The sequence below is a fragment of the Aquarana catesbeiana genome, linkage group LG11 (assembly GCF_042186555.1).
Source record: "Aquarana catesbeiana isolate 2022-GZ linkage group LG11, ASM4218655v1, whole genome shotgun sequence".
Taxonomy (NCBI): Eukaryota; Metazoa; Chordata; class Amphibia; order Anura; family Ranidae; genus Aquarana; species Aquarana catesbeiana.
In genome coordinates this window covers 268965393-268983314 of record NC_133334.1, presented here as the reverse complement: position 1 = coordinate 268983314, position 17922 = coordinate 268965393, and the positions used below count along the sequence as shown (strand labels likewise).

Genomic DNA, 17922 nt, shown 5'->3' with positions numbered 1-17922 from the left:
CCATGAATACTAAGCCAACTGTGCAGGCAAAATGCCACTGGGTGGTAAAGGGGGGCATCAAACTGGACAGCAAAAAAAAAAAAAAAGGATGCAAACAGCGGTCTTACCTTGCAAGGTTCAGGCAGCAATCCTTGCAGTAAAGTGGTGAAGAGGCAGCAGGAGCAAAGGCAAAAAAAAAAAAAAAAAAATTGCTGGTGCTCAATGAATAATGAGCCTGTCCATTATATGATTGACTAGATTATGTTATGTTTCGCTTTTGGGGAGGAGGAAGAGAAGAGAGAGAAAGCAGGAAGGAGGGAGGAGAAGCTTGTAGACAAGAGAAGAGAAAGTGCTTCTGCCCCCCTCCTCTGGGGTAACGGTGGCAAAGAGGGGGGTGCCCACTTGCTCCTAAGTGCCCCCCACCCCCACCCTTTTGGAGCACAGGGTGCTTGCTTGCTCATGCAACTCTGTCCTTTGCAAAAATGAGAGCGGTTCATTGATAGAGATCAGAGGAACATTCCCATTCCTAGCACTCCCCCTATCTGGTAGGTGAAATGTATTGTACCATAAAAAAAAAAAAAAAAAATAGAAGCACACACACACACACACACTCTCACTCTCTCCCTCTCCCTCTCTCTCCCATTGTCGTCTTGGCATAATTCACAGCAACTAGATAGCTCTTCTTCTTGCAGCATTTATAGCTTTGATGAGCCAAAAAAAAAAAAAAATTAAAAAAAAAAAAAAGAAATAAAAAAAAAAAAAAAAAAAAAGAAATGCAGCTCTGGCTGGTAAACCTGCACCCGACGCCTCCGACCCATCCAGAGCCTCAGTGCAGCAAGGAAACTCCCGACCCCAACCTTGACCTTGACTTCTACCCACATCTGCATTTCTGATGGCAGCTGGCAAGGGGGGGGGGGCTGCTGCAGGGGATAGGGGGGCACCCTAAATCACAGACAAGGAAGGAAAGACACATGCCCCCCTCTTACCTGTTCCTGGAAACACTTTTTTCAATTTTTCAAAAAAAAAAAATTTTTGGGGGGGGGGGAGGAAGGGGGGGGGTGTTGAACAAACTCCTTTGGCTCAAAAAAACCTTTACTGAGTAGCTCTCAGTTTTTTTGTTTTTTTTTTCCCCCACAAGTCATCAGCCATGAAATGCCGCTGATAGGCACTGTAACCTTGTAGCGGATCTAATGTAAATAAGAACGCTATGGTGCCAATCGGCGCAGCACATGGACTTAACTGCTGCGCTGCCTGCAACGCGCTCCCCTTCTCCTTCTTCTTCTTCTCACCCCCCTCCAAAGAGGCAGCAAAGCATCACAAGTGTTAGCAAGAGGCTCCCCCTCTGGTGGCAACGAGTGTCAGCAGACGCCCGGCCCCCCCATTGAAAGGGTTAATCCTGCCATGCCATCTTGCTCCATTAAAAAAAAAAAAAAATCTGACTTTATTTGCATGCACTGTTTAGAAGGAAAACCCTGAAAACAATACCCACTGCCAAACCATTATGAAAATATGATTTTAATTAATCACGTCGTAGGCACGAAAAAATTTGCATACAGTAATTAAACTTACAGAGAGAAAAGAGGGGAAAAGGAAAGGAAAAAAAAAAGGAAGAGATGATGGTGGGATTTTTTATTTTATTTTTTTGCCTTTAAGGTTTTGGAATTATGAATTTATTTTATCATGCCAATAACTTTTTTTATATATTTTTTTTATTGTGGGCGGGATTCTCTTGTCTTTTTTTTTTTTTTTTTTTTTAAGGGGGCTGTCACTGATGCATATCTTTTACTGTTTTTTATTTATTTATTTGTTTAAGGGGCTGTCACTGATGCCCTATACACTTTTTTTTGGCCTTTTTTTATCATTATTTTGCTTTTTAGTTATTTTTATGTGTGCTGTACCTGATGCACTATAAGCATTTAACAGTTTTTTTTTTTTTTTAAATGGGGCTGTCACTGATGTTATATACACCTTTTCATGGCTTTTTCTTTCTTCCTTTTTTTTTTTTTTTTTTAAGGGGGCTGTCGCTGATGCTGCATAAGCTTTTTACTGTTTTTTAAGGGGTTGCCTGTCACTCCCTATACACCTTTTCTTTGCTTTTTTTTAAATTGTATTCTGTTTTTTAAGTGTGTCGCTGATGCACTATAAACCTTTAGCTGATTTTTTTTGCTTTTTTATTTTTTAAGAGGACTTTCACTGATGCCCTATGGACATTTTTCTTGGTTTATTTTTTTTTTTGTAATGCAATATAAGGCCCTTACTGATTTTTTTTTTTTTTTTTAGGAGGGCTGTCAATGATGCCCTATACACCCTTTACTGGATATCTATCTATCTATCTATCTATCTATCTATCTATCTATCTATCTATCTATCTATCTATCTATCTATCTATCTATCTATATATATGTATAGATATATATATATATATATATATATATATATATATATGTATATATATATATATATATATATATATATATATATATATATATATATATATATGTGTATATGTATATATATATATATATATATATATATATATATGTGTGTATATTTATGTGTGTATATTTATATATATATATTTTTTTTTCTATTTAAGAGGCCTGTCACTTATGCGCTATACACCTTTTTCTGGTTTTATTTGCTTTTTTATCATATTTGTAAAGTGGGCTATCACTTGTTCCCCTATAAAACTATTACTTGATTTATTTTATTTTATTTCTTTTTTGTTTAAAGTTTTTTTTTTTTGTTGTTGTTTTTTTTGGGGGGGGGGGGCTGGGGGGGTATTTATTTGTGTATTTATTTTAGTGGGCTGCAACTGATGCCCTTTAAACCTTTTACTTTTTTTTTTTTTTGGCTTTTTTTTTTATTAAGGGGGCTGTCACTAATGCCCTATAAACCTTTCATGTGACTTTTATGCTTTTTAATTTTTTTTTTTTTAATTCTTATTCTTTACTTATTTATTTATTTATTCTTGTTTAGCTGTCAGTGATGCCCTATACACTTTTTACTTGATTTTTTTTTTTTTTTTTTTGACAGTGGGTTCTCACTAATGCTCAATAAACCTTTCTCTAGATTTGATTTGCATCACTTTTTTTTTTTTAAGTGGACTATCACTGATGCTCTGTAAATCATCCGTTTACAGGTTTTTTCTTTTTTTTGCCATTTTTTATCATTTTTTTTTCCCCCTTAAGTGGGCTGTCACTGATGCTATATTGCAATGCTGTGCAAAAGCGAGGACAAGTGGGTGGGAACAGAGAGGAGGGGAGGCAATTATTAATTGTGTGTCCCATAGTTTGCAAAAGCTGGGATCTCAATGGAGCCATTGTTACGGGATTATATAATGATTGGGCAGTAATTATGGGAAAAAAAGAGATTTGGTAATATTAAAAAAAAAAAAAAAAAAAAAGTATCAAGATACAGCAGTGGGAATCTGATTTGCAAAAAAAGGGAAAAGGATTTTTGCATGTGACATAATAGCATTGTTGAACAGTAATAAAAGAAGCAAAACCAGGAATCAGAGGGTGACAAACAAGAAGAGGGATTTTAGGGGGGGGGGGGGGGTAGTCTGAGAGATGTGCATGATTAAGAAGAGATACAGACAGATTGATTATTCAAAATGCCAAGCCACAGGGACTCTTAAAACATTGATTCAGGTAAGACTAGTTTCAGCTTGACTGAAATGAGCTCCCTGAAGATCTTTGGGATACATTTTAAATCTGTTTACTACATCAATGAATAAAAACCAGGATACAGACAGGTTCAAGAAAATACAAAAAAAAACAAAAAGCAAAAAACAAAAAACAAAAAAGTTTCAGCTGTCACAAGTTAAATAAAATAGCTTTCAAAGTGACAAAAACACTTCAAATACAGTATATATTTGTTTTTGAAGTTTATTTTTTTATTATTTGATCCTTTTTATTTATGTTATTGTTTTAACTCCTGAAATTCTTTATTTTTTTTATCTATGGGGCAACAAAAAGGTTAAAAAATGTTTTTTTTTTTTTGCTATTTAGTTGTGATCAAAGCCATTAAAAAAAATTCTTTCTCTAATAAAGAATTAAATAAAAAAAAAAAAAAAAAAGTTTGAGCGTTGATTCTGCTTTCTCAGGTTTGATGTGTATGAAATTCCCATTGAAGGATTTGCAAGAGTCAATGTTTTATTCCTAGGAAAAAAAAAAAAAAAATTAGCATAACGATGGCATCAATAATATTGCTATCTCTATGGGAATGATTTTGGAACGGTGGGGTGTAGGCTGTGTTTTTTTTTTTTTTTACTCTTTCCAGAAACGACCGATTATGTTCAGTCGCCTTTTCATTTCGGTCATTGTAAGTCAAGTAATTCTTTAAATTGACACGGGCTGACAAAGGGACGGGGACAAGGAAGCAGGTCAAAAGAAGTTGGCATATGGTTTTGATAAAAGCACTTTTTATGTGGGATAATAGAGACGATGTAGGTTGAATTTTAAGTACGCTGACGGCGACATAAAAAAATAAATAAAAAAAAAATGCTCCCGGGTCTCACCAAAAGTTTCTGCCATAGTTGAACAGAGTAGAACATAGCTGAACAAACTATCAATATCATAAAGAAATGGTAAGGCAATATGTGCATCTGCAATGGCCACACAACAACCCCAATGATACTTCCCATTAATTTTTGGCAGTAAGTAAATTAAAAATGATATATTTATCAAGGCCAATGGCTTGAGTCCAATGCCGGGTCAAGGTCATCCAGAGCCCAGGGTGAACATGCCAAACTGCGCCCCCCCCCCCCACCAAGGTGTATGAGCGTTATGTGTTAGCAAAAATACTCGCCCCACCCAAAAAAAACTGAGCACTAATCTGCATGTTTACCCAAATAAGCATAAACTCCCCCTCCTCCCAGTACAAATCGACTCCCTTGCTGAAATCCCCCTCCCATCCAAATGCCCCCACCCCCAAAAAATCCCCCCCAGCACAAATTCTCTACCTCTAAAATTTCCCCTCCTAGTACACATTTTCTTTCCCTCACTCCAAATTCATCCACCCAGCATAAATACCCCCTCAATCCCCCAACCTAGCACACATCTTTGACCCCCAAATCCCAAAGCTCAAATGCCCCCCCAACCACCAAAAAATCACCCCCCTGCACATATCCTCTAGCCCTATATAGTTCTCTCCCAGTACACACCCCCACTCCAGAACTCCTCCTCCCAGTATAAATACCCCCCTCTATCCCACATTCTAGCACAAATCTTTGCCCTCTATCCCCCAAATTCCAAAGCTCAAATGCCTCTCCACCCCCCAAAATATCACCCCCAGCACAAATGTAGCCCTAAAATGTCTCCTCCTAGTACACATCCCCCCCACTCCCCCCTCCCAGCATAAATACCCCTAAATCACCACTCTTAGCACACACACACACCCCTGCCACCCCCCCAAATTCCCCCTTCCAACACAAATCCCCTCCCACCTTATCTCCCTCCCACTTCACATAATACCACAGGGCCCAGGGCAGCCGCCCCTCCTGCCAACCCCTTGTCCCGGCCCTCTTTGAGTCAACAAAGATTCACCCAAGGTTTTCCAAGCCTATTAAAAATGCTGTATTTGTCCAACTGCTATAAATTTGCCCCTTGGGACAATGCCAGGACAAGGTCATCTAGTGCCCAGGGCACTCCCAGCACTCGAACTGAGATATCAGTGGTCTCTGTGATCGGAAGCCAGCGGGATGGGCCTGATCATGTGACTGCTATGAGAGCCAATCAATGTGATCACATGAGCGGGACAATGTGTATCAGTGTTAACATCCACTTAAAGGGCCACCAGGACTAGGAGGGAAAGCGTTAAAGTGTATCAAAAGCCAAAACTTTTCTTTCATTTCAATAGGGTGTGGAGACAGGGGGTAGGAGACAGGGTAGGAACCCCTGTTAAGTTTTAATTGATATTCAAGCCCAAATACAAGTTTATTCTGAAAACAAATTGTTTACAAAAAACAACGCATTTCGGGAGCTGTAGTTCTGCCTCCTTCGGGGGTTGCACAGAAAGAGTCCAGGGCTCAGGAAACAATAGTCCAAAGCATGGGGAGGGTGATTGGAATCACAGTGATCTCCAGGGGATTCCAATCACTCTATGCAGTGGACTAGTATCTGCTGAGCAGTGAATTCCTCCTGTGCAACCCTTATGAAGGAAGCAGAGCCACAGTCCCCTGAAACGTGTTGGTTTTATAAAATAATTTGTCCTCGGAATAAACTTGTATCTGGACTTGAATATCATAGTGTGGGCCTTCAATTCTAGATTCTCTTAGCAATAAAACTTGATGGGGACTCCAACCCCCTACCCCTCCACACCATATCTAAATTAAAGAAAAACTTTGGCTTTAGACCTATGCAGCCTTTATGAAGGGGGCAGAGCTATACAACCGAAACGTGTTGGCTTTGTAAACAGTATATTCATGGAATAAACTTGTATCTGGACTTTCGCTTTAGACCTGTGTAGCCTTAATAAAGGGGCAGAGCTATATACCCCAAAACGTGTTGGCTTTGTAAACAGTTTAATTATGGAATAAACTTATATCTGGTCTTTGGCTTTAGAGCTGTGTAGCCTTGATAAAGGGGCAGAGCTATATATCCCAAAACATGTTGGCTTTGTAAACAGTATGTCATAGGAATAACCCTACATCTGGACTTGAATATCACAGTGTGGGCCTTCAATTCTAGATTCTCTTTGCAATTAAAGCTTGATATGGGTTCCAACCTTCTATTCCCCCACACCCTATCCAAATTAAAGAAAAGATTTGGCTTTAGACCTATGCAGCCTTGATGAAGGGGGCAGAGCCATATACTTCGAAATATGTTGGTTTTATAAACAGTATATTCATGGAATAAACTTGCATCTGGACTTTGGTTTTAGACCTGTTTAGCCTTGGTAAAGGGGCAGAGCCATATACCCTGAAACGTTTTGGCTTTGTAAACAGTATAATTATGGAACAAACTTATATCTGGACTTTGGCTTTAGAGCTGTGTAGCCTTGATAAAGAGGCAGAGCTAGCTGCACCTACCTACAAGGTAATCTCGAATTTTGCAATGGCATTTGGTGCACTTTATACTCTTTGTGTACCTTAAAGTATATATTTCAATGAAAAGCTTTCTCCCCCCCCAGAGTTTAGCTTTAATTAACAGCAAGCAACCCCCCCCCCCCCCCCCAATTGGGCAGAGCACCTCACCCGATCGTTTCAGGAGATGCTCCGATCTTTCCAATTGCTTGTCACAACCCAACCTCACACGGGGGGGCTGCGATGCAAACACGTGATCGAGGCGTGTATTGCCTTCTGTTTCTGTGTAGCTGTAGCTAATGTCATGTTAGAACGCAAGTGTTGATCCAATAATTTGCGCTATCGGGAGATCAGTGCAGAGCATATTTGCAGACAGATTTTATTTAGGTATTTTTATTCCCAGCCTGGGAAAGGCACGCTCCGCAGCACGCGCACGCACACAAGGTTAAACATCAACTGCTTTTAAAAGATGATTCACGCTATGATGGCGCGCGGTTGGTTTGTAGACACTGGAGGAGCTGGAAGGGCCCCTGTTGCTTAAACCAGCCAGTTAGATTCTTTCTTGTTCTTCTAACCTGCGCCTGGGAGTGACAGCCGAAATCTGATTTGTAAATTTGGGCAACAAACAATTTGCACTCTTCCTCCTGGGGACAAGGATAAGTAATACGTGATCGGGGTGGTGAGCAGTGGCGTCTCCAGCTTTCATATTTAGGGGGGGCACATGGGGGGACAGGGCCAAAAGTAGGGGGGGCAACTATAAAATACAATTTTATATATATATATATATATATCCTGGGGCCCTTTACTACGATCCCACAACGGGCCCTTTCACATGTTCTGCAGTAAACTCCCTTCCTACTGTATTGGCCCCCCCCCCCCCCAGGGTGGCAGAAAACAAGAGATATATGTCACCAGCATACCAAGAAAATATAAGGGTCCAAAGCAGTGGGAGAACTATCAGGGGTGCAAAGGTTGTCTTGCCTCCGGGCCCTGGTGTTCTGTCACTGTAGGGTTCCCCAGCCTCCTCTTGCTGTCCTGCCCCTGCTATTGACAGCGCTGGTCTGGCATCTCTTGGAATTTAAAGGCTGGTTCTCCTGTCCTAAGGATGGGAGAAATCAGTCTGTTTTTTCAGTAACTGAGAGTCCTGGTGGAGTCCTTCCTGCAACTTGCTCTTCTCCCTGCCAATGAGGATGCAGGGGAAGGAGCAGATCGGGCGGCCGTGGTTGTGTGAGCGCTCGTATTATGCAGTGTCAGCGAATAGAGGGAGGGGGGAGGAATCACCCACAGGAGCTGACTGGGGACGCTCTACCTCTTAGACATTGCCTTTTTGTAAAAAAAAAAAAAATATTTTTTTTTTTTAATTGGGGGGGGGGGGGGGGCACATGGTGGGGCACAGCATAATGTTGAGGGGGGGGGTCAGGGCCCCCTCTGGCCCCCCCCTAGGGATGCCATTGATGGTGAGAGACTGAGGGGAAGGTAAGTATAAGGTGCTGCATGGGGCAGCTTTGCTCTGCATGGGAGAAGAAGACTAACCTAACCGAAGCATTAAAACCCAACGCTGGGACATTTGAAAAGTATCCCCTGCTGTGGGGCTGCATCCACATTGCAAGGATTAACTGCCTGTTTAGTCTCGGGTGCAGGGGTCTCCACACTTTTTGAACGAAGGACCAGTTTACTGTCCTTGAGACTTAAGGGGGCCCAGGCTAGGGTCAATGAGAGTAGAAAATGGCCTGGCATCTAGTGGGAGTAAATAATGGTGTCAGTGGAAGGAATAGTACCCCATTATTGGTGTCAGTGGCAGGAATAGTGCCTCATTATTGGTCTCATTGGCAGGAATAGTGCCCCATCATTGCTGTCAGTGGAAGAAATAGTGCCTCGCTATTGGTGTCAGTGAGAGGAATAGTGGCCCATTATTGGTGTCAGTGGGAGGAATAGTGCCCCATCATTGGTGTTAGTGGGAGGAATAGTGCCCCATCATTGGTGTTAGTGGAAGGAATAGCGCCCCATCATTTGTGTCATTGGGAGGAATAGTGCCCCATCATTGGTATTAGTGAGAGGAATAGTGACCCATTATGGGTTTCAGTGGGAAGAATTGTGCCACATCATTAGTATCAGAGGGAGGAATAGTGCCCCATCATTGGTGTTAGTGGGAGGAATAGTGCCCCATCATTGGTGTTAGTGGGAGGAATAGTGCCCCATCATTGGTGTCAGTAGGAGGAATAGTGCCCCATCATTGGTGTCAGTGGGAGGAATAGTGCCCCATCATTGGTGTCAGTAGGAGGAATAGTGCCCCATCATTGGTGTCAGTGGGAGGAATAGTGCCCCATCATTGGTATCAGAGGGAGGAATAGTGCCCCATCATTGGTGTTAGTGGGAGGAATAGTGCCCCATCATTGGTGTTAGTGGGAGGAATAGTGCCCCATCATTGGTGTCAGTAGGAGGAATAGTGCCCCATCATTGGTGTCAGTGGGAGGAATAGTGCCCCATCATTGGTGTCAGTGGGAGGAATAGTGCCCCATCATTGGTGCCAGTGGGAGGAAAAGTGCCCTTTCTTTGCTTTCAGTGGGAGCAATTGAACCCTTTTGTTGATATCAATGGAAGGAATTCTGCCAAATCATTGGTGTCAGTGGGAGGAATAGTGCCCTATTATTAGTGTCAATGACAGGAATTATGCCCCATTGTTGGTGTCAGTGGATGGAATAGTGCCCCAAGGGCCGGATAAAGGCAAGCAAAGGGAAGCATCTGGCCCCTGGGCCGCAATTTGAAGACCACTGGTCAAGGGGAGAGGAGAAGCCCTTTAACTTACCTGATCCTCCGCTCCCCCAGCAGATGACGCTGTCCCATTTATAGGTAGTCTCTCCGAGTCATCATGTCTAATGCAGGACTATGGATCATTCATTAGCCTTAGACTACTGGATCATAGGGAGAAGACACTTAGGGGACCAGTCTAGCAGCACGGAGGATTGGAGGATCGGGTAAGAATTTTTTTTTTTAAAGTGGTTGTAAACCCACCAAAAAAAAACCCTGCAAGACAAAGGCATAATGAGCTAGTATGCATCGCATACTAGCCCATTATGAAATACTCACCTTAGATCGAAGCCCCCGCTGCAGTCTCCACACACTGCACCGGCCGGCAACATGTCTCCTGGAGTTATTTCCGGGTAGCGTGGGCTCCGGCACTGTGATTGGCCGGAGCTGCGATGAAGTCACTCCCGCGCAACGGCACGTCGGCTGAAGCAAAGGCATGAATGCGCTGTTGCTTCAGTGCGCATTTGCCGATGATGTCGACACATGCTGATACAGTGGATATCTCCTAAACAGTGCAGGTTTAGGAGATATCCGGGGTAGCTACAGGTAAGCCTTATTATAGGCTTAACTGTAGTAAAAAGTGGATTGTAAGGGTTTACAACCACTTTAACCAGTTCCCTAGACCTAAATGAGCAATTATCCCCTGCAGTGCAGGAACAGTCAGGCTTCAAGTTGGCCATACATGGAATTAAAGTAGAGCTATAGGCAAAAGGTGTTGTTTTTTTTTTCTTTTTGGATAGCGTAAGGGACTTTGGATGGACTTTTGACGGACTTCCGACAGACTTTCGAATGAACGGACTTGCCTACACACGATCACACCAAAGTCCGACGGATTCGTACGTGATGACGTACGACCGGACTAAAATAGGGACGTTCATAGCCAGTAGCCAATAGCTGCCCTAGTGTCGGTTTTCTTCCGTCGGACTAGCATACAGACGAGCAGATTTTTCGACCGGACTCGAGTCCGTTGTAAAGATTTGAAACATGTTCCAAATCTAAAGTCCGTCTGATTTTCGACCGAAAAAGTCCGCTCCAGGTCGGATGAAGCCCACACACGGTCGGACCAGTCTGGTTGAAAAATCCGCCCCTGTGTACATGGCATAAAACTTAACTCAACCCTTATAGATAACCTTTTAACGATTACCACTTCCAACACTTAACTAGTGGTGAGCTATGGTTTGGGTTTGGTCTGATGGGCAATGACATTGACCATGTGGTTGTATTAGGACAATGATGACATGACCATCCCTACTCTTGTCATCATTGACCTAATATAACCCAAACCCAAGCCCACCACTAGTTACCTGTCAGCCTCCTGCATTAGTCCAGCACTGACAGCTGACTTCCAGGTTCAGACCGAACCCGGAGCCAAACCCAAAGGTCTTCCCTACACGTGAGCCTCCACATTTGTATTATACTGGAATGGATCTGGGATGAAGTAACTCCATCAGGCATGCAGAGGAGTTACGTTACATTATTAGTGGTCACCCAATAGCCTAAGAGAGAACATTTCAGAAGTGGAAGAAGTGTCAGAACAGGAGGCAGCAGTGACCAGGAGCACTGGAGAAGGACAGATCCACAGGTAGGTCCTCTACACATACTTACATGGCAAGAACTGCTTCTGCTTTTCACGCTACAAATTCACTTTAAGGACCTGTATTGGAGGGCTTTTGTTGGCTTCAATTGGGATTTGCAGTTCCATACAAGTCCATGGAAATGCAAAACCCACTTGAAGCAGGTCAAAGTATCTCATACTAAAGGTTAACATGCTACCAACCCAAGCCCAAAGTCCTTCCACACAGGACCTAAGGGTTTTAAAGCTCACTGGGTAACAGGCATCCTCTGGTGCTCTTATCCATCCATTGATTTTTAGGTTTTTAGGGGGGGGGGTCCATTGGGCCGATGTTGAGCGCCTTACTACTCAAAGAAAACTACTACTCAAAGAAAATGTTGACCCTGATCTCTTTAAGGAGTAGAGCACATTCACTTTCAAAGTGAATTCTCACTTGTCTTAGTGAATGAGGTGAAACAAAGTGAAAATTAACTTTGCAGACAATACCTAATCATGTGAAAAAAAAATGGTTTTAACGCTCGCACATGATTGGATGATAAAAGTCAGAACAATTTTACCTGACCTCATTAAGGTGGATGAAAATTCCTTTTGAAAGTAAACATGCTCTGCTCCTTTAGAAAATTAAACCCAATGTGTCATCTAAACTGCAAAGGGATAAAATAATAATAATAATAATCACAATAACTAAAATATAATATTATTAATAATAATAATAATAAATGTTTTCATACATAGTTATTCAGGACTCCCTGTCTCTCTTACACACCTTGTAATGGAGTGCTTTATAATAATATAACACATAATAATAATAATAATAATAATAATCATAATAATAAATGATAATGATATTGATATTGATATTAATAATATTAATAATAATATAATAAGAATAAATGTTTCCATACATAGGTATCCAGGGCTCCCTGTCTCTCTTTCACACTTTGTGATGGAATGCTTTATAATAATATAAAACATAAAAATTATAATAATACATATAGTAATAATAATAATAATAATAATAACAATAATAAATGTTTTCATATATAAGTTATCCAGGAATTCGAGGCTAGGTTGGTTTAGTTCTGAAGAAAGGGGCATGACCCCTGAAACGCGTCAGCCAGCCAACCTTCTGTTCCTAGGATGGGTAACATTGCGTTTAAGTTGGAGCAGATCATGTTTGCTTGATGCTTTTACTGGAATGTGAGTATCCTTTTGTCTATGTGGATTCAATAAAAATTTATCAATGGTAATGCATGAGGTGGTTGCGCCCTCCTGTGTGTTTTTTGAGGTTCGTTTTGGAGACCTCCCAGTCGGTGGGGGGGCTGCTCCCTTGTTGGGCATTGTGGAAAGAAGCGAGTTAAAGAACTCCTTTGCGTTTAGCGCTAAAGTGTTTTGGACGACAGGACTCCCTGTGTCACTTACACACCTTGTTATGGAGCGCTTTATAATAATATAACACATAATAATAATAATAAATATAGTAATACTAAAACTACTACTACTACTACTAATAAAAATAATAATAATAAATGTTTTCATACATAGTTATCCAGGACTCCCTGTCTCTCTTACACACCTTGTAATGGAGTGCTTTATAATAATATAACACATAATAATAATAATAATATTAATAAATGTTTTCATACATAGTTATTCAGGACTACATGTCTCTCTTACACACTTTTGATGATAATAATAATAATAATAATAATAATAATAATAATAATAATTAATAAATATAGTAATATTAATAATAATAATAATAATATAATAAGAATACATTTTTTCAAACATAGTTATCCAGGGCTCCCTGTCTCTCTTTCTCACCTTGTGATGGAATGCTTTACAATAATATAACACATAATAATGATAACAATACATGTAATAGTAATAATAATAATAATAATAATAATAATAATAATAATAAAAAAAAATGTTTTCATACATAGCTATCCAGGACTCCTGTCTCTCTTACACACCTTGTAATGGAGCACTTTATGATAATATAACACATAATAATAATAATAATAATAATAATAATAATAATAATAATAAATATTGTAATGATAATAATAATAAAAAATACAACAATAATAATAATAATAATAATAATAATAATAAATGTTTTCTTACATAGTTATCTAGTGCTCCCTATCTCACTTTCACACTTTGTGATGGAACGCTTTATAATTATATAACACATAATAATGATAATACAAATAATAATGATAATAATAATTGTTATTATTATTATTATTATTATTATTATTATTAATATTATTGCAATGATAATAATAAGAATTGTTTCCATACACAGTTATCCTGCACTCCCCATCTCCCTTACACTCCTTGTGCTTTTATAATGATATTACCTCTGACACTATAATAATGATCACATTAGTGTTGGAATACTCGGGGGAGAAGCCTGTATTAAAGAAGCCCCTTATCAGTTTTTCTCAAATTTGTCTCAGGGGAATTCTCTAAACAAACCCATGTTTATTTATTATCCCTCCACTACTCTTTTTTTTTTTTTAAAGCGAGGATGAAGTATGGCGTCTTCCATCACTGACCTCCTTCTGATAATATCCCCCCAAAGCTGACTACACACTATACAATTTTTGTACAATTTTCTTGTACAACTTTCCTTTAGATTTACCAAAACCATATCATATGAGGTCAGACCTAAACACTTTGAAATTGTATCCAATCAGGACGGCCCTTGTACTACAATGTTGAAGGTAAATCTTAAGAACATTGAGCAACAAAAATGATATAATGTGTATCCAGCTGTAAGTGGTTGTAAACTCTGTAAACTCTGTACAACCACTTTTCCCTATATTGAGGCTTACCTGTAGGTGCTGGAAATATCTGCACGGTTTAGGAGATATTTACAATATACACGGTCATCAGCACATGCGCACTTTAGAAAGGACACGATCGTGCCGTTTCGGAAGGGATCGTGCTATGACTGGCGGCTCCCGCGTGCATGCCGGAGTCTGCGGCCCCGGAAGGAAGAGGGGTGAAGATGGACGCTTCCAGCCAGCGGGGACATCGCAGGCTTTATTTTCAGGTAAGTGACACATAATGAGCTACTATGCGATGCATGCGATACTATGTGATGCATGCAATACTATGCGATGTATGCGACACATCAGTGTCACGTGTCATCAGTGCCACATATCAGTGCCATCTGTCATCAATGCCACATCAGTGTCATGAGTGCCACCTATTAATGCCACCTGTCATCAGTGCCACATTATAGTGCCATCTGTCATCAGTGCCACATCAGTGTCACGTGTCATTGTCCTGCTGCTCCAGTGCCTTCAAAAGTGTAATAGGTAGTCAACAAGTTAGATGTGTAATTTATGCTCCTAGAACACCTGAAGGTGCTCCCTGCATGTTGGGCCTCTCTATGTGGTCAGGCTGTGAAAAAGTCCCACACATGTGGTATGGTAATACTCAGGAGGAGTAGCAGAATGTATTTTGGGGCGTCATTTGTGGTATACACATGCCATGAGAGAAATAACCTATTACAATGACAATTTTGTGTAAAAAAAAATAAATAAATAAAAAAATCGTCATTTTGCAAAGAATTGAAGGAAAAAATGACAACATCAAAAACCTCACCATGCATCTTACTAAATACCTTGGAATGTCTACTTTCAAAAAAAGGGGTAATTTGGGGGGTATTTGTACTTTCCTGACTTGTTCGGGTCGCAAGAAATGAGATAGGCCACCAGTACATCAGGTGTGATCAATTTTTTATACTTTGCACCATAGTTTGTAGACTCTCTAACTTTCACACAGACCAAATAATATCCATTAATTTGGTTTATTTTTTACCAAAGATATGTAACAGTATACATTGTGGCCAAAATGTATGAAGAAAAAATAATAATTTGCAAAATTGTATCACAGAAACTAAGAAAAATGTGTTTTTTTCAAAATTTTCAGTCTTTTTTTCATTTATAGCGCAAAAAAATAAAAACCCAGAGGTGATCAAATACCACCAAAAGAAAGCTCTATTTGTATGGAAAAAAGAACAAAAAATTCATTTGGGTACAGTATTACATGACTGAGTAATTGCCATTCAAAATGTGAGAGCACTGAAAGCTGAAAATTGGTCTGGGCAGGACGGGGGTTTAAGTGCCCAGTAGGCAAGTGGTTAATGTACACGGGACGTTGAGGCAACCTCCTCTGAACACATTTTTTGACAGCTTCAAACCAGTGTTTAAAAACGCCCGTTTTGCCGTGTTTGCATGCCGCGTTTTGCCACGTTTGCGTCTAGGAGCGTTTATTTAAGATAATCCCAAAGCCCAAAAAACAGTGTTATTTAACAGCCATTTCAGCCATTCTGTGAGACCAGAGTGAGTAGTAGAAGCTAAGAGAGCAGCAGTGTACTTGTATCTACCTCAATTTCGGTGCTTTTACTATGGATCCCATAATGAGCCTATGTGAGGAAAAAATGCAAATGTTTAAATATATTTAATTTTTAAATTGCAATAGATTAGTATATTTTTTTGTTTATTTTTAATCTGTATATGTAAGTTCATTTTTATTTATTTATTTATTTTGTCTTTTTTATGCAAAATTTAATTGCAATTTTTTTAATATGTTTAATTTTTAAATTGCAATTGATTAGTATATATTTTGTTTATTTTTTATTATAAGCTGTAAATGTAATTTCATTTATTTTATTTATTTATTTTGTCTTTTTAATGCAAAATTTAATTGCAATTTTTTTTAATATAATTAATTTTTAATTTGCAATTGATTATTAGAATTCTTTGTTTAATTTTTTTTAAAAGCTGTATGTGTAATTTCATTTTTTAACATTTTTTATTAATTTATTTTGTCTTTTTTATGCAAATTTTAATTGCAATTTTTAAAATATTTTTAATTAACCCTAACCATAACCGGAAACCCTAACCCTAACTTGTTATTCAAGGGAAAAACCCTAACCCTAACTATATCCCCCTAACCCTAATGGGAAACCCTAACGGGAAACCATAACACTAAACTTGTTCTTCAAAGGGAAAACCCTAACCATAACCCTAACCAGAAACCCTAACGGGAAACCATAACACTTACCATAACCCTGAACTTGTTCTTCAAGAGGAAAACCCTAACCCTAACCATAGCCATAACCCCCTAACTCTAATGGGAAACCCTAACCCTAACCAGAAACCCTAATGGGAAACCATAACACTAACCATAACCCTAACTTGTTCTTCAAGGGGAAAACCCTAACCATAACCCCTAACTCTAATGGAAAACCCTAACCCTAAACAGAAACCCTAAACCTAATGGGAAACCATAACACTTAACTTAACCCTAACTTTTTCTTCAAGGGGAAAACCATAACCCCCAACCCTAATGGGAAACCCTAACCCCTAACCCTGACCGGAAACCCTAACCCTAACCGGAAACCATAACCCTAACTTGCTCTTCAAGGGGACAACCATAACCCTAACTATAACCCCCTAACCCTAATCCCTAACCCTAACCGGAAACCCTAACTTGTTTTTCAAGGGGAAAACCCTAACCATAACCCCCTAACCCTAATGGGAAACCCTAACCCCTAACCCGAAACGCTAACTGAAAACCCTAACTTGTTCTTCAAGGGGAAAACCCTAAACATAACCCCCTAACCCTAATGGAAAACCCTAACCGGAAACCCTAACCCTAACTTGTTCTTCAAGGGGAAAACCCTAACCATAACCCCCAACACACATGGGAAACCCTAACGGGAAACCATAACACTTACTATAACTCTAAACTTGTTCTTCAAGGGGAAAACCCTAAACATAACCCCCTAACCCTAATGGAAAACCCTAACCGGAAACCCTAACCCTAACTTGTTCTTCAAGGGGAAAACCCTAACCATAACCCCCAACACACATGGGAAACCCTAACGGGAAACCATAACACTTACTATAACTCTAAACTTGTTCTTCAAGGGGAAAACCCTAACCATAACCCCCTAACCCTAATGGGAAAGCCTAACCCTAACCAGAAACCCTAACCCTAACGGGAAACCATAGCACTTACCATAACCCTAAATTTGTTCTTCAAGGGGAAAACCCTAACCATAACCCCCTAACCCTAATGGGAAACCCTAACCAGAAACCCTAACGGGAACCCATAACACTTACCATAGCCCTAAACTTAATCTTCAAGGGGAAAACCCTAACCATAACCCCCTAACCCTAATGGGAAACCATAACCCTAACCCTAACAAGAAACCCTAACTCTAACCCTAACGGGAAACCATAACGCTTACCATAACACTAAACTTGTTCTTCAAGGGGAAAACCCTAACCATAACCACCTAACCCTAATGGGAAACCCTAACCCTAAATTTCATGCAACTAAGTTTAATCAAGTCGGGGGTGGAGCTCAATGGTGGGGTCATCTGGTTGAAATCTAACAACATATAGGTCAAATTCCAATTATACTTTGGCTAACAGTTCGTTTTCATTCATTATTCAGAGATTCAGATAAATCTGAATACGCAAATTACAGTATAAACAAC

General features: G+C 39.8%; 1 protein-coding gene across 3 annotated transcripts in view; it reads right to left on the bottom strand.

Moving 5' to 3' along the window:
- The window catches only part of ZNF536 (zinc finger protein 536), a 556044-nt gene extending 555130 nt beyond the window's left edge, over positions 1–914 (bottom strand). For 2 of the 3 annotated variants that reach the window (XM_073605822.1, XM_073605823.1), the window contains exon 1: positions 108–911. The gene's annotated coding sequence lies outside the window, so the exon portion shown is untranslated. Of the gene's footprint in view, positions 1–107 lie in introns of all 3 variants that reach the window. The other variant, XM_073605824.1, reaches the window with a different exon arrangement.
- Between the last annotated feature and the right edge of the window lie 17008 nt (positions 915–17922).